The 24529-nt window shown below is 45.3% G+C and overlaps 1 pseudogene; it reads left to right on the plus strand.

Annotated features, from left to right (window-relative positions):
• Positions 1–11895: 11895 nt before the first annotated feature.
• On the plus strand, positions 11896–19233 carry LOC109742574 (BTB/POZ domain-containing protein At3g50780-like; annotated as a pseudogene).
• Positions 19234–24529: the final 5296 nt, after the last annotated feature.

Consider the following 24529-nt stretch of genomic DNA (forward strand, 5'->3'; position numbering starts at 1 on the left):
CGAAACTTTTTCGGTGATTTTCTCTCAGACTCCCTGTCTAGTATTCAGCAGATAGATGACCCTTAAGCGTGTGACCCTATAGGTTCGGTGAAGTATAGACATGACCCGGAACCCCTTCCGATCAATGATCAACATCGGAGCCGTGGACACCCGTATTGACCCCTATACCCACACGAATAAATATTCGAGTGAACCTCCAGTTGCCGTGTGCTATTCCTGTTGCTTCGCGATATGTTACAAATACCCGAGGTGAGACATGTTGGCATTCCCGTGGATCAACAACTTGTCCACTATGCTAGTTACCTCGTTACCGGTATTGTTCTCTTTTCTCGTTATCGTGTTCCGACATCCCCGTGATCAAATCACAAAGTGTCTGGCCAGACGATGATGGATACCGTAACACCGAGAGGGCCCAGAGATATCTCTCCATCGTCGGAGGAGCAAATCCCAATATTGAGCTATCAAGTTACTTGACACACTTTTCCATGAACCCGTAAGCCGCCGTAATAGCCACCCATTTACGGATGACGTTTAACAAACCCCAAAGTTCATGAAGCAAGCATGAAGAAACTCGATACTCTCATGGTCTAAGGAATCATGCAAACGTTAACCATCTCTGTGTTATGTACCAATAAACTTGTGACGAATGAATCTCATAGCATAACATCATGCCGGGTCGATTCAACACAAATGTTCTCTTAACATTATGCCCTCAAGGTTGGTGACATAGACATGCCCATGATCAGGAAAACATAACCATCATGCAACACTTGAGCTAGTCTTAGAGGCCAGACTAGGAATACATTTTACCGTTTATTATTCCACACGTGCATATGAGTCTTCCTCCGAGCCTCGTGGTTATTGCAGACTCGAGAACCATAGCAGTTATAGCATGGAACATAAACATAATTATGAACTCGGAGATAAATAATATCATTTATTATTGCCTCTAGGGCATATCTCCTACACTTGCCACATCATCAACAGGGTATATCTTCACAAATTCTTCAAGAAGACTGCTTATGAACTCCTCACTGACAAGAAACCCGATGTGAGTTATTTCAAAGTCTTCGGTGCTAAATGTTGGATTAGAGATCCTCATCACAATTCTAAATTTGCACCGAAAGCACATGAAGGTTTTATGCTTGGTTACGGAAAGGACTCGCACACCTACAAAGTCTTCAACAACGTTCTCCACAAGGTTGTTGAAACTGTAGATGTGCGGTTCGATGAAACTAATGGCTCACAAAGAGAGCACCTGCCTTCTATGATAGATGAACCAGCACCTGAGGAATCTATCAAGTTCAAAGCTACTGAGGATGTCATTCCTACCGAAGAATCTGCTGAAGAATTCATTCCAGATCGTGAAGAACGCCGAGCTGGTGCACGTGAAGAAAATGGTGCTAAGGAAAATGGTCCTGAAGAAAATGCTGATCAAATTCCTCGACGAAAACCCGCTCATCCTCGCGTTGCAAACGAAGTGCAAATTGAGAAAATCATCGATGATATTGAAGCACCAGGTCCTCTCACACGCTCAAAAGCTTCACATTTGTCTAACTTTTGTGGGCACTTTGCTTTTTTCTCTATCACAGAGCCCACTAAGGTAGATGAAGCATTTCTGGAGCCTGAGTGGATTCAAGCTATGCAAGAAGAATTACATCAGTTCGAGCTCAACAACGTTTGGGAACTGGTCAAACGTCCAGATCCTCGCAAGCACAACATCATTGGCACAAAATGGATCTACCGCAACAAGCAAGATGAAAATGGCCTTGTGGTGAGGAATAAGGCACGGCTTGTAGCTCAAGGCTACACACAGGTTGAAGGAATTGATTTCGATGACACTTTTGCACCTGTTGCTAGACTTGAAGCTATTCGCATATTACTTGCTTATGCTAACCATCATGATATTATCTTACAACAAATGGATGTGAAAAGTGCATTCCTCAATGGTAAGCTTGAGGAAGAAGTATATGTTGCTCAACCCCCAGGTTTTGAAGATCCAAAGCATCCTGACAAAGTCTTCAGGCTCAACAAGGCCCTGTATGGCCTCAAGCAGGCCCCTCGGGCGTGGTATGATACTTTGAAGGAATTCCTCATGAAGAAAGGCTTCAAACCCGGTTCACTCGACCCAACTCTTTTCACTAAATCTTATGATGGTGAATTGTTTGTGTGCCAAATCTATGTTGATGATATCATTTTTGGCTGTACTGACTAACGTTACAGTGATGAATTTGCCTATATGATGAGTGAAGAATATCAAATGTCTATGATGGGAGAATTGAAATTCTTTTTAGGTCTTCAAATTCGTCAACAGCGCAATGGCATATTCATATCTCAGGAGAAATACCTCAAGGATGTATTGATGAAATTCGGCATGCAAGATTGCAAAGGGGTCAAAATTCCAATGCCCACAAATGGCCATCTATGCACTGATGAAAATGGTAAAGACTTCGATCAAAAGGTATACCGCTCCATGATTGGCTCTTTATTGTACCTATGTGCATCTAGGACAGATATTATGCTTAGTGTTTGCATGTGTGCCCGAGTTCAAGCTACACCGAAGGAATCACACCATAAGGCAGCGAAACATATTCTTCGATATCTAGCTCACACACCAACACTTGGATTATGGTATCCCAAGGGCTCGGCTTTTGATCTCATTGGATATTCAGACTCTGACTATGCTGGTGATCGTGTGGACCGCAAGTCAACATCTGGCACATGCATTTCCTCGGACGATCCTTGGTCTGTTGGTCCTCGAAGAAACAGAACTATGTATCACTCTCCACTGCAGAAGCTGAGTACATTGCTGCTGGATCGTGCTGTGCTCAATTACTATGGATGAAGCAAACACTCAAGGACTATGGCATCAACGTGAAGAATGTGCCTCTCTACTGTGACAATGAGAGTGCCATCAAGATTGCTCACAACCCAGTTCAGCACTCGAAGACCAAGCACATTCAGATTCGTCATCATTTTCTTCGTGATCATGTGTTGAAGGGCGACATTTCTATTGAGCATGTGAAGACTGAAGAACAGCTAGCCGATATCTTCACTAAGCCCTTGGATGAGAAGAGATTTAGCAAGTTGCGGTGTGAGCTAAATATCCTATAATCTTCGAATGTTCTTTGAAAAGGACACTCATCCTAACACTTATGCAAAATTGATGACTTAGATGTGCAACACGCGAAGAAACGTTTTTCTTCAATCAATGAAGACTAACACTCTAAGTGTGAGTAAATTAACGAGCAATTTGATTGTCAGAACCCTACGACAATTGTACGCGGTGTCTGAAATCATCATTCTTATACGGTGGGTCATGCCACCACCAAAAGTTGAAAATCTTCAATTTGAGTTTTTCTTTAGTTTTTGAAATTCCTCAGTTGTTCATATTCTTCAACTTTTCATTGTCTTCACTATTTCCGTCGTTTTTCTTCATTGGCTATATATATGTATAGAGTTTATGTCCTCTACAGCATTCACTTATTGCTATTTCTTCAAGTTGCTTCTTCTGCTAAGTGAATGTGATCGGACCCTTCCCTCTCTATGCTATACTCAACCCAATCTATTCACAAATTCTTCATGTGCGTTTTATTTGAAACTCATTCAAAATCTTCACTGTGACCTTGTCAGCTGAAGAATTTGTGAACGAAACTTTTAACTTATCTTATCTAAATTTTCAGCTTTGCCGCTCAAACCGTTACGCATCCCACGATAACACTTATCTATTCACCCACGATCTCACACGATCGCCACCTCTCAGTACGTGGGTGACACATGTCAAGCAAATGAGAAGGGTCAGGGGCACGTTCGTCCAAATTCTTCGGGCGAACAGTTTTTCACCGTGGCTATATATACCCCTCCCCTTCCTCACTTCACTTTACTCCGCTCGATCTCTCTCCCGCTCGAGCTTCTCAAACCCTAGCGCCGCCGCTACTTCATCGTCGCCAGTGAGGAAGAGCTTCACTGCCTCGACCTCGTCGCCGTCGTACTCGCGCCGGCTGCGGATTTCTTCACTCCACCGCCGCCGTAGCTGTCTTCCTCTGCCGAGTTAGGGCGTGGAAGATCTGAGCTGACGAACTTCACATCTACACTTCCCAGTTCGTCGTGTTCTTCATCAAGGGTAATTAAAAGTTACTTTTACTACCCTCTTTGATTCGAATGTTTTCTTGAAAATCTTCAAAGGTGTTTATTCTTCAAATCTTCACACACTGAACACCTCACATGTCATCTGCTCTTGATTAGTTTCTCTAAGCAATGATTTTCTTCAAGATTCCTCAATTGTGTGGATCTTTGATCTATACAACTCTGGAACCTAAGACAAAGCACGCTTAGCAAAATTCCTCAAGACTCATCTGGTCAAATTCCTCAAACTTGTTCTTTTTGAAAAACCTTCTGAGAACGCATATGACCTCTCCAAATTCCTCGCAACTATACTCTGTTCACAGGTACACATGTCCGCTGCTGAATCACTAGGTTCTCATCAACTTAACTCATTTGCAGCGTTCCTCGAAGAAAAGTTGCACACGTCTTCTGAAACTTCAGTTGTTCATATTCCTCAACTGAAGAAAATGGCTGACGGTAAGAAGCCACAGAAGGGTGGAAAGAGGCCTGAGGTCAACACAACATTTGAGATCCCTGATGATATTTATGCTGGATACTGCACACCCCCTGAGGAAGATAAAAATCAGCACAAAGTGCGCATTCAAAAGATTGAGAGGAGATGGGCAAGAGAGTGGAGGGAGTACAGATATGTTACTCCCAAGTATATGAATAAATTCGCTCTTAATCCTCCCTGCCCAAGACCTCCATTGGCACCTGGCCAACTAGCAGATCCCACCAGCCTCAAGCGTGGTGAGGATTATCCTGATGAATGGGCAAAGCGTCAGGCCAAACTGGCCAAACAAGCAAAGGAAGCTGTGAGGAAATTTAATGAAGACTCTGCTGCTGCTACCGCTGCTGAGGCCTCTGCTAGCAAGCCGAAGAAGGCCATGGCTAAGAAGCCTGCTCACAAGCCAAGTGCTTCTCCATCAATGCCCTCACGGCCAAGTTCCTCAGCAATGCCCTCACGGCCAGATTCTTCAAAGCCCTCACGGCCTACTCCTCAAGCTGCTCCTGCTCCTTCCAAGTCCTCTCTCCTCCGCCAAAATCCTCAGCTGCTCCGACTAATTCCTCTGCACCTGTGTATCACGCCACATGCCAAAGGACTACAGGCATCTCTATTGCCTCAGGAGCTTCTGTGAGTTCCTCGGCTGCTCCAAATTCCTCAACTGGCCCCTCTCTGCTGAAGAAAAAGGCCACTGTTGGACGAGGCCTTCGACCAAGTCCTCACAAGAAGCAGATCGCCTTTCAAGTGCCCTCTGATGACGATGAGGCTGATCATGAAGAACTTGCCACAATCATCAGAAACAGGCAGGCCAGGGCTGCTAGAGCCAAAGGCAGCAATGTGCTAATGCTACTGGATCCAAAGTTGATCCTAGAATTCATCGATTTATGGCACAAGGACCCAAACACGCCTTTGCCGGAGATGAACCTCACTCCTGCTCAAAGTCATGTTTTGACTGCCTTCATTGAAGAGGAAAAGTGGAAATTTGAAGAAGGAAGAAGACTGAAGAAAGCGCAGTATAAGAAGCAGCGCTACCTAAAGGAAAATGTCCTCACTCTTACCCCTGATCAACTCGTTGCTTTGCAAGCTGAGATCAAGCAACTTGGTGATGAATTCAATCGCTACTATGCTGATTGGAAGGGCGCCAAGGTACGGTTCGTCAATCTGACGAAGACATTCACTTCAAGTGCTGCTGCTCCTGTGCACATTGAAGTCACTCCGACTGAAGCATCTGCTCAGCCCACTGAAGAACATGCCAGCACCGCTGATGACAATCAGGCTGCTGAAGAAAATGAAAGTACCAGGGCTGACGACTGCATTCCAGCCGCTGAAGAAATTGCTAGGGCATCCACTAGTGGTGCGCCTGAAGAAAATGAAGAAGTCAGGGAACTGCATCAGTTGTGCCTGAAGAAATTCAACCAAATTCCTCTGCTCCTCCTGCGCCTACACCAACTCCGATCCTTCCATCTGCATCAGATGTGAAGAAGACCAAGGCTGCAGAGCGTGCAGCCGTGAAGAAAAGGAAGGCATCAACTTCATCTGATTCTTCAGCTCCGAAGAAGATGAAGCCTTTGACCAACTCGTTTGCAAATCCCATTGATGTTGTTCCTATCTCAACCATGCCATCAAAGGACCTTGTTCCTTATGATGAAGATTATGTGATCCCAAATGGATCTGATGATGACATTCCCTCTGCTGCTTCGTCAGAGCAGATGGATGAAGAAATTGAAGTGGATGCTATCCCTTCAACACCAGTGGTTTCCTCGCCTGTGCCTCAGTTCACTGCTGAAGAGGCCGGTGTTGAAGAAATGGAAGATGAGGATGTGGACATTGGCTGTGCCACACTTGTGCTGAATGATGACTTTTGGGAAAGTCAGCACCCCAACTCTCCGATGTTCACTCCACTTCAAGCAATTCCTCAGTCCCCTGCTGCTACAGAAGTACAAATGGGATATGAAGAACCTCATGCAACCCCATCTGTCCATGAAGAAATTACAGCCACTAGTGCTGATGAAAATGTAAATGAAGAATTGAAGATCCAGGCTGCCACTGAAGCAGAAGCTGAAATTCCTCAGCCTGTGGGACCTGAGATTGCGATTCCTGAGGTGATAATGCAATTGACTGACACTCCTCAGCCCAAACCAAAGGATCCATTCTCAAAGAAGCAGAAATTCAGGGCTGAAGATTTCTTTGGCGAGCACGTATACTTCAGTGACTATAATCCCTATGATTCTACTCGTCTTAGAAGAAAGCGCTTCTGGACAGCCAGTCAGGCCAATTTCTATTCTTCACTGCTCTTCAATAAGGACAAAGTTTTCGACCACGAGCATATTCCTCATGTGGACATGGAATCACTGCCATGCTTCTCACCTGTCCTCAATGTGCTTCATGACGCAGGCCTCCTCAACTTCTGCACGGACATAGTTGATTGGAATGAAGAGCTCATTCTTCAGTTCTACGCAACCCTACACATCACAGGTGATGCTGATGATATCAACTCTTGGGTGTTGGACTGGATGACCGAAGACACTCACTATAAGGCACCGGCCTCTGAATTGCTTCACGCCGTGCCAATCAGTCCACCACCTGAAGGAGCTCGTTGCCTGTACCAAGAGCCTGAGCTGACTGCTCATTTTATGCAAGTGCTCATGAAGCCTCTGAAGCCCGGTCAAGCCCCAAGGACCAAATTCCTCGTAAGGGAATTGCTCTATGTGCCCAGAACAGTCTATCGCATTCTGACGAAGACTATGAGTCCAATCAAAGGCCATGACTCAAATGATGAAGAAGTCGTTGGCATCATGAAGAATCTGCTGTTCAACATCATACATGGCATTCCTGTCAATTATCACAATTTCTTCATGAGGACTCTAGCAAATGTTGCACTTTCTCCGTTTGAGTTGAAGCCTTATGCTCCTTGGATTATGAGATTCCTCAGGACAAGGTCTTCACTCAACTACAAAGCTGATTTTCAGAATCACCTCAGCTACTTGCCCCCGATTGAAGTCCTCAAGCAGACATATTCCTCAGCTGATGAGAAGGGCAAGGCACCAGCTGTTATCGATGAAGGCATTCGTCCATTGGATGGTCAGTTCCGCAAAGCTGCATCTTACTCCACCAATGATGACTCTGCCACTCATGATTCTGCTGCCAATGCATCCAAGCCAAATCCTCAAGCCACTGCTCCTCGTGTGATGACTGACCGTGAGCTGCTTCTTAGTCTTCACCAGAAGGTGGATCGAAACCACAAATGGGTTAAGCGTCAGTTTGGCTCTATTTTTCACAACATGACTTCTACACATAATGCAGTGAAGAAAAACCATTACTACCTCCATGAAGTCTTCGATCGCACCTGGGCTATTCTGTCACATCTCTATGGTGAAGAAGATCTGAAACAAATAGGTATCAAAGAAGATTTTGACTGGTCTGCTCCTCCACCGAAGAAATACAAGAAGGTCAAGGTTCCTCCCTTGGTCGCCAGTTCATATTCTTCATCACGCGACACGGACGAGCATGAAGACTTGGACGACACTGCGGCAGGCCCCACAACGACAAACGACCCCACCAACGCTGGCGCTCCTCCATCATCATGATATTCTTCAGGGGCGTTAGTCCTCATTTTCAACCCTTTTGGTCATTCGATGACAAAGGGGGAGAAATTTGAGTTAGTCTTCAAGCGGGTCTATCTTATATGGGCGTTTTTTTCTAAGTTACAACTCTCGTTCTTTTGATGACTTTGCTGGATCGAGTTGTAATCTTAAACTCTATGGTGGCCTGATACTTTTGCTGAGTTCTTCTGCATGCTTATTCCTCATTAATGTCAATGCACGCATGCTGAATTACATCAGTCACCGTATTTCATCATGCATTTCAAATTCTTCATATTATATGTCAAATGCGTGTATGAATTACAAGATATAGGGGGAGATCTCCATGATTATACTCTTCAAATGTGCATTGCTTCAAAAGCAAATTCCTCACTGTGCACATCTTTAGGGGGAGTTCTTCTATATCTTGCAATCAATTCCTCAATATCAGCATTTACACTTCATATGTTTATCCCCGTTGAAAACTTAACCTATATTGTCATCAATCACCAAAAAGGGGGAGATTGTAAGTGCATCTAGTGCCCCTTAGTGATTTTGGTGTATTGAAGACTTATAGGTTAAGGGACTGATGCGTTTGTGAGTATACACAAGTCTATAAGTCTATGAGGAGTTTGATATTTATAGAGAAAGTCGACCCCTAAAAATGATTGTCTTCGACTGAAGACTTTGAAAGTGAAGAAATTGGTGTGACCTTGAAGACTTGCCATTCATTCGAGGAACATGAAGCGTGAAGACTTTTGTTTTCGTAGTTTCATTTTCTCTTTCTTGAGTCATAGGAAACACCGTGCTGTTAAAGGGGGTCGAGGAAATACTAAGGAAAAATTTTCCATGTGATGCTCAACTCAAAATCCTACACCTATCAATCCCTTCGAGTGAAGCCATTGGAAATCTCATACAGTTCAGTCAATTTCTTCAGTGACAGAGACGAAGTTCTTCTGGTCGCTGAGGAATTTGTTCTGACTGAGGAGTTAGGAATTCGCCAGTGCGGATTGCCTACACAGTGAGGAACATGATAGCCCTGAGGAATTTGAACCTCAAATATTCGACCGTTGCTGTGCTACGCGCCAGCTGTCCCAAAATATCTACCCACCTAACGGTCATATCATTAAAGGGCATTTATGTCTTATCATGTTGGGCTGCTCCCTAGGCTATAAATAGCCGCCCCCTACAACCACTAGCTGGTTGGCCGCTCCGAGAGAAACTGACACTTGTCATTTGAGAGCATCCCATCCTCCGAGGACTTTGAGCGAAAATCATCAAGTGAGGAAAACCAAAACCCAAACCCAAACACCTACAAACCCAAAGTGATTGAGTATCACTGAAGAGATTGATCCTGCGTGGATCCGACGCTTGTTACCTTTGAAGACTGTGCATCTTCCAGACGGTTAGGCGTCATGGTCTAGAGCATCCAAGAGGAATTGTGGATCGCCGAGTGACCGAGTTTGTGAAGGTTTGGAAGTCACCTGAAGACTTACCACGAGTGGTTGCGCGAGGTTTGTGTGACCTTAGCTCAAGGAGAATACGGTGAGGACTGTGTGTCCTCAGGTTTAAATACCTAGCCGCTCCAACCAGACGTACAACTATCACAGCAGTTGGAACTGGTCTACCAAATTATTGTCTTCACCAAGCTTACTGGTTCTATTTCCTCAACTCTTTCATTTCCTCAGTTCTGTTGTTGTGTGCTTGTTCATATCTGTTTGAAGACTTTGACTTTGACTTTTTAAATTTCCTCAGTTCAATTTCTTCAGTCTGTTTGTCTTCATCTTGTGTTATCCTATGTTTACGCTTTCTGTACTCTGTGCTTGTCTTTATTTCATCATGAGGACTATGCTTGTGTTCTATTATGTTTACTTTTGAGTACTTATTTCGCTGCAAGTAGTTCTTCGCTTAAGAATTTCCTCACCCTGAAATTCCTCAGTGAAGAATTCATAAAAATCGCCTATTCACCCCCCTCTAGTCGATATAACACACTTTTAGGTAACTAACTAGAAGTACAAATCATCAGCTCAAATAGATAAAACTTAACAATATTGTACTCCCTCCGTAAAAATATATAAGAATGTTATAGATCACTAGAGTAGTAATCTAAACACTCTTATATTTCTTATAGAGGGAGTATAATAGAAGTAAGACATTTTGCTCAAGTAAGTAAGTTCTTGATTTTAAGATAACGACATTGGGTTGAGAGATTGATAAAAGGATAGGAGAAGTATCGAGCTTATAAACTAGGCTGTACTACATACACTTGCCTCAGAATTTCAGAAAAAGTATCCATGTCCCTGTTTATCTTCTCCTGGAGTCTTTTGCAGTCTGCTTCCGGGGCTTTTATTTCTTCAGAATATATGGTAGTAGGACTTGCTTCAAAAATTAATTGTCCCTCCTACAAGAATCCAGAAATAAGAGAGGAGTGTCTCACCGAGCCTTCTCAGAGCTCAGCGACTTTCGGCCGTCGGATGCGTTTGCTTGATGGAGTTTGGGTCGTCGGATCAGGCCATCGAACGTGCTCTGCCGTCGAATCTGGGAGTAGCACTATAGAAATGAATAGTTACCGTTTTTTCCCGGCCTTGCTCACTCCGCGGCTTCGATCTGGTCTCGCTGACGTGTGGGGTCGCTAGCGGGTGGGCCCTGTTCATCGTTCGTAGTGGCTGGGGCGCGGCCTGTGCGGCCCGTCGGCGCTCCCAGAGGTAAAAGATCTCGTGCCACCGCCGAAATTTTCGTGTCCCGCCGAGGGCAATATTGGAATTTTGCATAGCTTCGCGCCTCCTGGCTTGTACGGATTCGTGGCCTTGTCCCCAATCGGCGAGACGACTAGGTTTCTGTCGCCCGTCCCACTTCTCTCGCGCACCCGTCGCTCCTCCTTCTCTTTGGCACGAGCAGCAGCCGCCGCTACTCTCCGCCTCCCTCCTCCTCCCCATAGGATTTCGACCTGCCCCTCCCTTGTGCTAGCCTCTGACGGCCATGAAGGGGAGCGAGCTCGCCGTTGCCGTTATCGGGAGGAGAGCGACCGACGGACTTGGAGCATCCCCATCGACGGGAGGAGCGCAGGAACCGTCGGCGCCCTCTGGCGACCAGATCTTTTCCCTCGCCCGCCGCCGTGCCCCCGTCAAACGTAACACATCAACGGGAGGAGATGAATCGCTGCTCTGCCCGGAGGAGCGGGTCGAAGGGAGTTAACGAGGCGGATCTGCAGCACTGGCCTCACCTCAGGTGCACTGCCCCGCCCTCTCTTTCGTTCGTTCTTTCTGACTTGGCTGATTTCGGCCCCAATTCTGAAACTGGCAGGCAGCAGCTCAGCTGCGAGTACTGCTCTGGAGCTCCAGCCTGAGGCCAGAGCCGCCGGCGCAGGAAGCGTGCGGTCACCTCCCCCTTCCGCTCGAGCTGGTCGCCCTCCCGTTCGTTCTTGGATCGCTCGTTCCTGAGGTGAGCAAGTACTACCTGCAATTTGCGTGCTATTTTCGAGAAAAAATTGTAGCTGTAGCTGGTCTGTTCTTCCCGAGGTGGAAGAAGAACCATCCGGGCAGTAGATGCGGAAAACCCGCGGATTTTGTTGCATGGATGTGGTTGCGCGGAGGGTATCCAGTTCTTGTCATTCTGCATATATTTTTCTTTCTTTGGTCCGTGTTCTTGTTCTCCCGGTGTTCTGTCTCCTGCGGGAGGCTCTGATCTTGCACGGATTGCAGGAGGAGAAGCGATTGTCAAGATCTTACTCGCCTGGCCGTGCTCGGGTGGAAGCCAGATGCGGAATTGACCTCCGGAAATGGAGGAATCGAGGCCGAGGAGGGCGCAGCCGGCGCCCGACGAGGATCCGGACCGTGCCGATCGCCGTCACGCCGGAGGGCTTCTGGTGCTGCTCCACGCCGCCGGCGCTGCACAAGAGCCTCAAGAACCCGCATCACCACCACGGCCATGGCGGCGGCAACAGCCACAGCCATAGCCACAGCAAGCACCAGTGCAAGATCCCGTCGGCGCCCCCGTCCGTGGCGCCCTCCGTGCAGAAGGCGCCGTCCGTGACCGACGAGCCAGGGCGCCGGGAAGCTCCCGACGAGCAGAACGCGGCGGCGGCCGAGACTGCGGCGGATAAACGGCAGGAGCAGGCCGGTGACGCGGAGGCTTGGCAGCACAAGATCTGCGTTGGGTTTGGGTAGCCTGAGACGAGTGATCTGACGGTGATACTGTATCTGTATGGCAAGGAAGGGATTGCTGTCATGATGAGTGTGCATAGGGACGTTCTCTGTGGAAGCAGCGCTTTCTTCGCCGAGAAGCTCTCTGACGGCGACAATGGCCATGGTGGCTCTCTGGTGCCATGCGTGGAGATCCATGATTGCGACGGTGCAGAGATCTATGTGGAGACCGTCGGGCTGATGTACTGCGACGAGGCGAAGCAGAAGCTGCTCAAGCAGCATGTGTCACGAGTGCTTCGCATCATGAAGGTATATATGCATGTTCAGATACTCGCATTTCAGTGACTTTGCCTTTGTTTTGTTGCAAAGCTCATGTTGCTTAGTTTGTCAATAGATTTTACAAGTTTCATTCTCACAGAAGAACTGCATGACAGTCAAATTTTCCCGAGCTGTATATATAATCTTAGTAGTTCACGTACTCAGTAGCCCTGCATGTTTGATCATGACAGAAGTGGCTAAATTTGCAAGTTGCTGAATTACTCGGTTTCCATGCTTGTGTCAAGTCATGCTTGGATTATTTGGAAGCAGTTCCTTGGGTCAGTGAGGAAGAAGATAGCGTTGTGTCATCGATACGACATCTTCAGAGCAAGTCTTACGGAGTTAGCCCTTTGCTGAAAAGAGTTACGTCTGACAGCCCGTACTCACCAACTGATACTTTGTCTCATATTATGGAGATGGTCTTGAAGAGCAATGATGACAGGGGGCACCGGGAAATGAAGGCCTTAGTTCTGAATCTTCTCAAGGATAGCAGCCGTTGCACAGATGGAACATCAGAATCTGTTCTGAATTATTTTACGGCTCGTGTCGAGGTTGCTTGGAAAGACTTCAGCCACTCTTTGTGGAAGCATCTGAAGCCGGTTTTCTCGTGTCGAGGTTGCTTGGAAAGACTTCAGCCACTCTTTGTGGAAGCATCTGAAGCCGGTTTTCCTTCCCAAGTTACATGCCAAATAACTCTGGAGACTGACAATATCCTCTGGTTGGTTGAGATATTGGTTAACCAATGAATTTGCGATGATTTTGTGGTCATGTGCGCAAGCCAAAGTGAATAACCACTCCCTCCATTTTTTAGATCACTCCCTCCATTTTGTCTTGCTCCTTCTCTTGAACAAATATTAATGTACTAGAATGTTGTCCAAATTAAATGGTGCGTGTATAAATGTTTTTTCGACAATTGTCGCAATCTGTAGTTACCATATCTTACAGTGTCACAAGCTATGCCCCATCCATGTGTGTTATGTCAGAATTTAAAACCGCTAGCACTGATTTTCGGAGAGTGTGCTTACAAGACTGCTTAATTTCTTCTCATGTAGTGTGATTATGATTTGCTTTCTACAGATTTTTTAAGTATCCGATTGGTTGAGTGCTTTGAATATGTACACCTAAGGTATCCGTTCACCCTTTTGTATTATCTAAATCAGTGTGAATGTTTTAGTACCTTAACCCTGTATCTCGTTGGGATTCATGGTCTTTATTTCAAGTGATAAGAGCTGTGATTGACTCACTAGGGTGACCATGTGTTAGTGAGAGGCACCGTAGTAGCCTTTTTGTAAGTGGACAAGAGATATCATTGTTCGTGGCTTTATACATTTTTAGATAAATGGATCTAATTATTGAAGTAACTACGGTATCTACATAGACTACATGTTTGCTCATATTTGCCTTGTGTTTTAGGCCAAAGGGGCAGATGTTAGAGATGCCCTCCTAGCAGCAGGTGAATACCACCTCATGTCAATCATCTAACGTTTCCGTAACAAATTTGCATCCATTTCTTTAGATACTGCCGAGGGAGCGGCTGATGGAGGCGGTCTGCAGATGGCGTGCGAGTCAAGGAGGTCCACCGCAAGCGGCCGATGATGGGTGCACCGTGGATGAGATCTCCGGTGGAAAGATGCATCCAGGCCCGGCCACCTCTCCACCATGACGTGCCAGCCAGTTCTCTCTTGCCCCTCCTTCTACACCGTATCGCCGTCTCACCCACCAGTAAGGCTCTCTCCACTCCCTGATCTCTATTCTTTCTATCGTCTTAGCTTACAGTGTCTGGTTTGGTACTGGCCAGGAGGTGGCGAGGTACTAGATCCGCTACCATCATAGCTCCGATTGTAAAACAAAATACATCCAAAGCTGACCGAGATGGACCAGCAACTATTAAACTGCAGGTTACGCTCGCTATTGGTTCAGTGTCCAAACAGTTTCATGTCAGATTTAGTAGTACAATTACGTGACAGAAGAAATTAGACAAAGGCCGGTTTGATCCATACACATATGGACTGACGGCGACAACTACATGTCTTATTCAGAGCTTTACGTCCGCTTCTCAAAACCACAGTGTAGGTCGTGCCATATCGTGTGTGTTACTTGGTCGTGTCCTTTCTTCTACTAGGCACCTTCGCAACCACTTGAGCAGCAGTGTAGCACCATGTCTCAGGCTAGAACAGAGGGCTATTGTTCTTACCCATTTGCCACCTAATTTATATGGTTATGCTATGAACCAATCCTATTTGGCAAAAGATTGCATCACTGTATACCACAGAAGAACCATCTAAACCAGTTATCCTCGACTACCGGTATAATTTTCTTTCGGTGTATCATCCTATCTTTGAACAGAGGGCTACTGTCCTTACTCATTTGCCGCCTAATTTATATGTATAACTGATTTATATGGTTATTCTATGACATAGCTGACTGGTTCTGCTATGAGCCAATCCCTATTTTATATGGTTCTTCTACGCTATCTTTTGAACTAGGCGTAGGCGTTTGTCTGAAAAGAAGTGTTATGCTTTCGTGTTGTTGTAGGTCCGAGAGGGGGCAGAAGAGGAAGCCATTTGCACTCACCAGTAAGTTGCGCAAGACTACAACCTCCCTCGATGAGTACTGCCTCGGCTACGACCTCCCTCGGGGAGCTCCATCTTCCACCTGCTCCTCTACTTCGGCTACTGTATGGGACATGGTTGTGACTATGTTGATGTGGTGCTCGTCTGGTTGATGCTCTATGCCCTGCTCATGCATCGGTTCCTACACATAAATCCCCAAGACCAACTTTGGTTGATGCTAAAATGTGATGAGGTGGGGGTGCGGCGGTCTGCATCCACGCGCTGCTCGGCATCACCAGGTCGTCGGCACATATCCTCGTGCCCATGCTGTTCAACACGCCGCAGCTCTTGCCCACAGATCCTCGAGTATTGATTGGCATGCCTTTGGTAGCAGTAGCCCCCATTGGATAGTTTTTTATTTATAAACAGAGAAGCTTTCTTTTACTTGAGAACTGAAGGATCATGTTACCTAGCGCAAAGGGAACTTTCTTTGTACATATATTGATTTATTTACATGTATATGAGATCCACGATTTATGGCTCATACCTGATCCATCTGAATTGGGTAGCTTTCTTTTCTTCTTAGACATATATCTATCCATCGATATGGCATCTCTTTTTTATTATTATTTAACAGTGTTTTGCTAGCAGTTAAAATAATCCTGTACAATCTGGAAATATGTAGTTTTGAATAGACATATTATTTTGCTGAAGAGTTCAGTCCATGCATGTTTGGTTCCTCTCAGTTTAGTTAGTGGCCTATATGAATTCGATTTGGCCCGTGATATTTTTGTACAGTTATTGATTTGCTAGCATATATTCTAAACTTAATTTTGTTAGCTCGTATGTGGTGTTCTTTCTTATAATATCTTTTTATCTGACGCAAGCTTATTTTGTTCATGAGAGTTTCTCCATGTTTATGAAGAAAAGATTTGGGTTGAGAGCACCTTCAGATATATAAATTTGTTTTCTAATTCTTGCTGGTCAGTGGCAAAGCATTAATTTTTGTTTGCTTTACAATTTTTCAGGAGTAATGGAATGTTGATTGGCTGGTGGCGGCATGTTCAAGTATGGGAAATGATGAGCTCGTGCTTATTTTTATGCCAGCTCTATGCCGTAGGTGAGCTGCGGCCTTCTTCCCCACAAGTTCGTGATAATCAGTTATCCTCCAGAGGGAATTGTGATTGTGATTAGTATCTTTAGACATTGGCCATATTTGTCAGTATTCACTGTTTCTTTCATTTCTCCTCATTTTTTAAATGTATTGGCCTCTGGTATATACAACAGGAAATAGAAGTAACAAGAAATATCTATATATTGGAAGATTTTGAATGCCATTTTATTAGAGTAGTTCTGAAATGCTGCCTCATCTTTTTTCCATTCGTGTTGTTTCTCGTAGTTTTAAACTAAAAGGAGGAGCTATAAAAATTGTCCTTTATCTTTCATATTTTTTTATGTTGAAGTGGCTACGTAATATCTGCCCAAAGCGATTCTCTTTTAGATGTGATGTCCAATGTATTCCAGCTTATACTAGATGATACAAAGGTGTTATCCCTGTCTTATGTGTTTCATGATAGTTCACACGATTCTCTTAATTAACATTTCGAGTATAGTCTCTTAAACAATCTGGTTAAAGAAAACTGGGATGAAAACATGCGTAGTTAAATCTGAATGCATATATTATTTCGAGGTAAATTTCAATCCATATACCGGTTGTTAAGGAGTATTACTTGATTTTTATTTTCTCAATTGTATGGAAGTGTTAGTTCTTTCCAGGTCTTTGGAATAACGGTTGTACATTTTCTTATTCATGCTATTTGGACCGAATTTGCAGAACCGTTAAAGTCTGAGCTAGGATTTTGACTTGGTTATCTGGTTTTTATCTATGCACATGCAATGCTCTTAAGGCTTGCAAAGCTGGTAAATTCCCCTAATCTTCTCTTTATTTTGAGCACCATTTTGTTTGTGGTGCTCAAAATTTCACTTCAACTTTTTAGTTCCATTCTTCGCTATGGTATGTTGTGTGATGCTAAAACCTGCCTCGAACAGATAGATGGCGCATAGATGGATGATGAAATTGTTAATGTGGCTGTCCGTTCCCCAAACGACGAGGTGCACGCTTCCCGTCCAGCTCACTGTTGCCTCGCCGTCGTTCCTCAGGTGCCCTTCCTCTCTCTCTCTTGTGTGGTACCTGCTTTTTCTTTCGCCTCTTCCTTATCTGTTTGGTGTGCACAGTTGGATCGGGAGAGGGGCGTCACTGGCGGTTGGACCAGAGAAGAAAGCGACTAGAGAGGGAACTAACGATGGGAGAGGTGATTTCTTGCTTCCTTTGTCTGATCATCTGTACGCGATGTCTTTTACCGTTCTCCTCTCATCAAGGTCTTCTGTTGTCCTGCTGCTCATTTACGCTCATTTTCTTGTTGGGATGCGGTTAGTGTTTGGTGCTGGATCCAAAAGTAATTGCCGTCTACTGTTGCCCTTGATTCTTGACTATCGGATTGCTGGTCCCATAGTAGGTGCTACTCCTTTCTCATTCCTTCCTTCACGCCTTTCTACGCGCATGCTTGATCTTTTAACTGTTGTTCACATTTTCCTTTGTATGATGATTTTATTCCTGCTGAGGATAATCAATTATGTTGTTAACCCCCAGTCATTAAATTATGACAAGGAACTTGGTTTCATACAACTTTTAGATCACTTAACTTTGTATAGATGATAGTTGATGTTCTGGGATGGTGAAAGTTTCAGTTTTTTTACCTTATACAGTGAAATGTTCATCCTATAAATGGGGAATCCCTTCGTGTACGCTTCTGTGCCACAACATGGGTGCAAAATTAGGAGAACAACTGATCTGTCTTTATGGTGCATGCTTAACTGAATTAATGTGGCCTTTTTGGTGCGTATTATCTAGCTCCGATTGGTTATGTGGTTTCTCTGATTATTATAAATTAACCAAATTAATGTGACCTTATTTAAGATTTTGGTTGAGAGTAAACATTCAAAGACCCAATTAAGATTGATTAAACTTCTTATATTACATGTTTGTTAGTTCCTTTATACTCCAAAAGAAAAAAAATCCGACTAGTGAAACTCTGTCAATGATTAATAATGCAGTGTATAATAATTTGTAATAACAAGTACGATCTCAACTGAACCTGGCAATGGTTGGTTGGAAACATCTGTTTCTAATTGAACTATAGCCTGTAAAAGTAATTATAGCAAGGTTGTGTTTACATTTGTACCAGCAAGCGAATCCAGTATCAACTACATTCTGCAATAATACATACATAGGCAAATAGATCATGCTGATTCAGACAGTTATGAAATTCAAATGACAAATGTAGGATGAATGGAGCAAACATCAATGATCGCATACGGATCAATGATGATGAAGGTGTTAATTCCCACCTCTATTTGTTATGACTGCTTATGGATCGGAATCTATTGGATTAGTATATAGCACACGTTGCCACTCCTTGCTGAATAGACATGCACTGATATGTTTGTCATGGCTGCTCTGCACTAAATGCATGATGTTTCACTTTAGCCTGAGTCTTCCGTTCTGTAATTGTTATTTCTCCCTGAAACAAAACTGAAGTTTGTATGATTGATTACTCAGAGAGCCACAATCGCACAAGGAAATCTAAACAGCCGACTGGGTATTGATAAGAAATACCAATTTAAGAGGACCGTGAGAGAGCTCGGAGGGAAGAACGCAGTTGATGACCATATTTGGTGCCTTCTTGTGCAAACAGTGGAAGCCTTTAAGTGAGCATATATTCATGTCGAACTTCTATGCTATTGACTCTTTGATTGCCTGATCCCCTTCATCCTTCACTGTAGGGCTCGGCATAAAGAACACATAAATATATATTCATGTGAAACTGAAATTCAGACAACCTTAGATTAACATTTTTTCATGTCAGTGGATTGATAGTTGTACTGAATCTTGCCCTATGTACATGCCCACCTTGAAACATGTTATCAATGAATGTATAAGTATATATGCAATGCTTTCAAACGTTGTAAAATTTGACCAAATTTTTAGAAAAAAATATAAACATTTACCATAACAAATTTATATGATATGAAAGTACATTCAATAATAAATCTAATGGTGTTGATTTGTTGTTGTATAGGTTAATATTTTTGCTTATAAACTTTTGTCAAAGTTTACAAAGCTTGACTTTGACCAAAGCTAATACGCGGACTAAATATAAACGAAGGGAATATATATTTGGTATTATCGGGTGAGCATTTGTGTATATACTCTATACGAGTATTACCGGGCTGGATATAATTGGATCTGGTGGGGTGCAGCAAGCTGCACTTGCTATCCTTTCTACTATCGCATCATAGCATATGATCTTTACCCGCTTGGCCATGTCGTTGGGACCGGCACCCTCGCGCCAAGGCGCGATCCCGATCTAGTCCATATAGTGACATAGGACGACGAGCCGCCGCCGGCGAGAGTGCGTGGACGCCCCCCCGAGACCTGAGACCAAGGGCTGACATCTTTGTCAGCAGAGAATGCAGTGCCATCAGAGTATCTCTACTCGCCCCCCCTAACTGCCCCCCAAGGCCTTTTTTTTATCGCTGGGGCTAAAAAAATGTCCCAGTCGCGTCCCTAGAACCCCACTTTTCGCCGGTTAGGGCCGAATTTGTCGCCGGCGGACCCAGGCTGGGGGGCGTCGGGGAAAACTTTTTTGGCACGAAAGCCTGGTGGACCCGCCGAATCAGCGACCAGCCGCGTTCGTCGTCCTCATCGCCTCGGTTTCCCGCGGGGAATCAATGCCAAGGCTGCCGCCGGTCAGCCTTCCATTGATTTCTCACAGGCGGCGCAGTGAAGGCGCGCCGACGCGCGTTCCGGCCCCTCTCGCCACGCGTACACAAGCATGCCGCCCGCCCGCCGCTATAAAGCCGCCCCCTTCGCCGCTGGCCGCTGAAAGTGCATTGTTGCACTAAATTGTTTTTGACATCTATGACAACTTCATTTGTGTTTCTAACCACATGCTCTAGTGTAAACAACACTGATTAAGCTAAAGTGCAGCATGGATGGTTATTCCCTCTTATATTGGAAAAAGGAAAAGCGGAGTGCCCAAGAAAAGAAGAGTACCATAGTGTTTTCTTGTTTCTTAAGTCTTTAGGGCAGCCGCACTATTAAGAGGGGGTGCATCATAAAAACATCCGGGGAATCAACTTACCTTCTAACATTGATCTGAAAAATCTTATAGTGTAAAGTTTCTGTTCAGGCCGGAACTTCCGGGGACCGGAAGGTTCGGCAGGGGTCCGGCAAGCTTCCGGGGTACCCGGAGAAAATGCTCTTTTTGTGCAATCTCTCTGTGTAGCCTGGAACCTCGCCGGACCCTGGCTGGAACTTCTGTCCCCTAGAACTTCCGGGCTCCGGAACTTCCATCCCCTGTTTCAACAGCTTCCGGGGTACTACCGAGTTAATGCAAACTCTCTGTGTAGCCCGAAACCTGGTCGGAACTTCCGTGCGTGGCCGGAACTTCCGGGCTACGCAGAAATCTGCCTCCAATGGCCAGATTCCATCCCCACCTATAGATAGTCTTCTTCTTCCTCACGAAGAAGGTGATGACTCCATTTCTCTCATCTCCATTTTCAGACCTTGATTTCTTGGAGATCTTCCTCCTTAGCCAACCAAAGCTCTTGATCTTTTGAGAAGCGAAGGAGAAGTGCTCGATCTACACATTCACCATAGCGAAAGTTGATTCCCCCCTTGTTTTTGGGGTGCATCTTGTTACTCTTGGAGGTTGGAGACTCCTAGGCGGCAGGAGTGCTTCGGTGAGGAATCGACCATTGTGATTTCCCCGAAAAAGTCTGTGAGGGTTTGGAGACCACCTCAAGGTCTACCACTGGTGGTTGAGAAACGCCTTCGTGGTGTTGTCTCAAAGGTCGATTCCTCGCCGTTGGTGTGCCTTCATGGTAACATCCACCTCTCTAACGGTGACGTAGCTTCCCTCCAAGGAAGTGAACATCGGCATACATCCTCGTCTCTCGGAGTTGCGGTAATTCCTAACCCTAACCCTCTGCTTGTGGTTACTTGCCTTTTAGCCCTTACTTATATTATATTATGCTTGCTTACTCACATATTTGTGTTACTTGTTACCTTGTTAGCTCTTAGCTTCATACTTGCAATTGTTAGGCTCACTTTCGTATTCCACATTATTGCCTAAAATTGCTATGTAATAACTAAAATTTGTAATTGTACCTATTCACTACTGCAGGATGGTCCAAACGCGACACTATGATCAGAGACCCTTCAACAAAACTGTGTGCGATGTCATAATCGCAAACGGTGGTGTAAAAAACCCGTCAAAAAGGTGCAAAACGTTTGCGATGACAGATGCATCAAACACGGTTCAGATTTTAGTTGCGTGTGCGATGCAGGGCATATGGTTCAGTTCAATTAACTGTTTGGGATGAGGAGGAATAAAAGAAACGGGCAGCCAGATGAAGGTGTGTGCGATATACAACATACGGTTCACTAGGATGAACTGTGTTTGATTAGGCAACACAATGAAAACGGTTCAACTGAACAAGATGTGTGTGATACGCGGCAAACAGATCTGTAATCAGAAATGTGTGCGAAGACCAATAATAACACAGACGATTGCTGCTAATAAGCTGTGTGATTTGCTTTGTCTACAGAAGAATAACATGTGTCGCTGCGTAGAGAGCGGCCGTGTGCTACTACCTCTTTCGTGAGCGGGTGTTAAACGTTCTCGGAATGGACCGAGGTTTGCCAAGTGGCCTTGGTGCACCACCGATAGACCACCTGTCAAGTTTCTTCCATTTGGTGGTCGTTTGATGCTTCAACGGTTAACCGGGTAACCGCATAGGCCTTTTGTATGTTGCAGCCAAACACCCCTCCAAATAACCCAATAACCCATCTAAGTCCCCTCCATGCTCTCGGTCGTTCGATCACGATCGTGTGGGCGAAAACCGCACTCCATTTGGAGTCTCCTAGCTCCCTCTAGTTATAAATAAGTGATCCCCCGGATTTTTCGCGCAGACCAACCCTAACCCTTTCCCCTCTCCGCCGCCGGACGCGTCCGTCCCGCGCCGGACGAAACCGCGCCGCCGCCCGCAGCCAATCAAGCTGCGCCACCTGTCACCGCCGCCACCCACCACCGCGCGGCCCGCCGAGCCCATCGCCGGCCCCGCGGGCCCATACGTCGCCGCCCGCGCCTGCGTCTCCGCCCGCACGCGCCTCCGCCTCCTCCCGCGGACCCCGCGCCTCCGCCGCCGCCCGGGTCTCCGCCGGCCGACGACCACCCGCGCCCCGCCGCCGCCGAAGTCCGGCGCTGCCGCGGCTTCCCCGCGCCAAGTCCCGACGACCCCACCGCCCATCGCCTCCGTCCGCCGCCGCCGCCCGCGCCTTCTCCGGCCGGCCTCCTCCCTCTCCGTCCGAGCTCCGGCCGCCCCGTCCTCCAACTCCGGCGATCCTCGATCTCCGCGCCAGATCTAGATCGGAGAGGTTGACCCCGAAATTTCCTTTAAGTCTTTTTCTGTCATAGTTATGTTGCCCTGTTCATCGCATCATATCTCATTGCATACTGCTCCGTTTTGCGTGCATGATATATCGAAATGTTCATCATGAGATGCTCTTCATTTTGTTCCATTGTGCCATGCTCGTTTGAGTCCATCTTGATGCCCAAATCGCTGATGCAAGAGTGCTATATGATGTTTACTGCTGTTGCTTAGCAGAACTTGATGTTTTGTTATTTTTGTTGCTTTTGATGTGTGCATCTTATGGGCATGAGTTTTACAGGTGTTTTGATCTATGCCATGCCATCTTTACAGGGGTGTATGCCATGTATTTTTGTGATCTATGTGGTGACTAGCATAAGTATGCAAACTAGGCTTCGTGATGTTTCTGTTTTTAGGGACTTAGAATTTTGCAGTCTTTTGCTGCTGTTATTTTGATGCCATGTATCCATGTGTCTACAGTGAGATCCATGCTTCTTTTGGGTATGTTCAGTAAGGATGTCTCTTAGATATAGTTGTGCTCTATCCATCCATGCCCCTGTTTGCAATTATGGAGTGCCCTAGCATGTCTCAATCTTGCTCTACTTTTGCTATAAAATGTTCCTGACAGAATGTTAACATGATATTCAATTTTGCCAAGGTTGTTGTAGTTGATCCATACATGTTATGAACTTGCTCTTGCCTTGGTTAGCTTTATGAACATGCCTTCTTGCTGTAGGTATGCTTGTTTTATCATGCATTGCTTTGTGATGAGTGAATCGAGCTCACAAAGATGCCTTCATATTTCTGTTAATGCCATGCTCTGTTTTCTGCTAAGTCTGAAACCTGTTAACGAAACTTGCTATGTTTACATGGGTGCCGTCATATCTTCTGTGCCTTTTGGGCTCATGGTCAGTAAGGGACTTTTGTTCTATGCATTTAGTAGATTCATGCCATGCCTTGTTTTGCTATGATAAGTTCCTGTAGCATGTTGATTGCTTGCTCTGAACATTGCTACCTGATACTGTTTCAGCCATGTTCAGTATTTTCACTAAGTCTGTGAAGCTGATATCTTTTGCACTTTTGCCATGCTTGTTTGAGCCTGTTATTGTATGATCTAGCCGTAGCTCAGTGTTCATCTTTTGTCAAACATCTCTTGTAGATCACGGCCATATGCTTTGTTGGTATGTTGGGGTGCTGTAGCATAGTTACTTGATGTATTCTAAGTGCTATCATGCTGTTAATCGCAGATTTGTGTCATCCTTGTTTTGCTTGCCATTTGCAAACCGTGCATCCGTTTCCGGTGATCTTTATATCGATTTCGACCGAAATCATCTCATCTTTCCAGTGGCATACTTGGTTTGCCAAGTTGATGCCTTGTTCATCCTTTTTCTTCCGGAGCACGCATATGCATCGCATATCACATCTCGCATATCATGCATGTATTGCATCATGTTGCTTGTGCATTTCCTGTGATTGATTGTGGTTCCATTGCTTGTGTTCTTGCTGTGGGTAGAGCCGGGAGATGAGTTCGTGAACGAGGAACCTGTTGAGTACGCTTATGAGGATCAAGCTTTCGACAACTCTGAGAACCTTGCAGACAAGATGACCATACCCTCGAAATCACTTCTATCTTTGCTTTGCTAGTTGTTCGTTATATTGCCATGCTGCGCTACCTACCACTTGCTATATCATGCCTCTCATATTGCCATGTCAAGCCTCTAACCATCCTTTCCTAGCAAACCGTTGTTTGGCTAAGTTACCGCTTTTGCTCAGCCCTTCTTATAGCGTTGCTAGTTGCAGGTGAAGTTGAAGTTGGTTCCATGTTGGAACATG

The sequence above is a fragment of the Aegilops tauschii genome, chromosome 2, assembly GCF_002575655.3.
Source record: "Aegilops tauschii subsp. strangulata cultivar AL8/78 chromosome 2, Aet v6.0, whole genome shotgun sequence".
Classification (NCBI taxonomy): Eukaryota; Viridiplantae; Streptophyta; class Magnoliopsida; order Poales; family Poaceae; genus Aegilops; species Aegilops tauschii.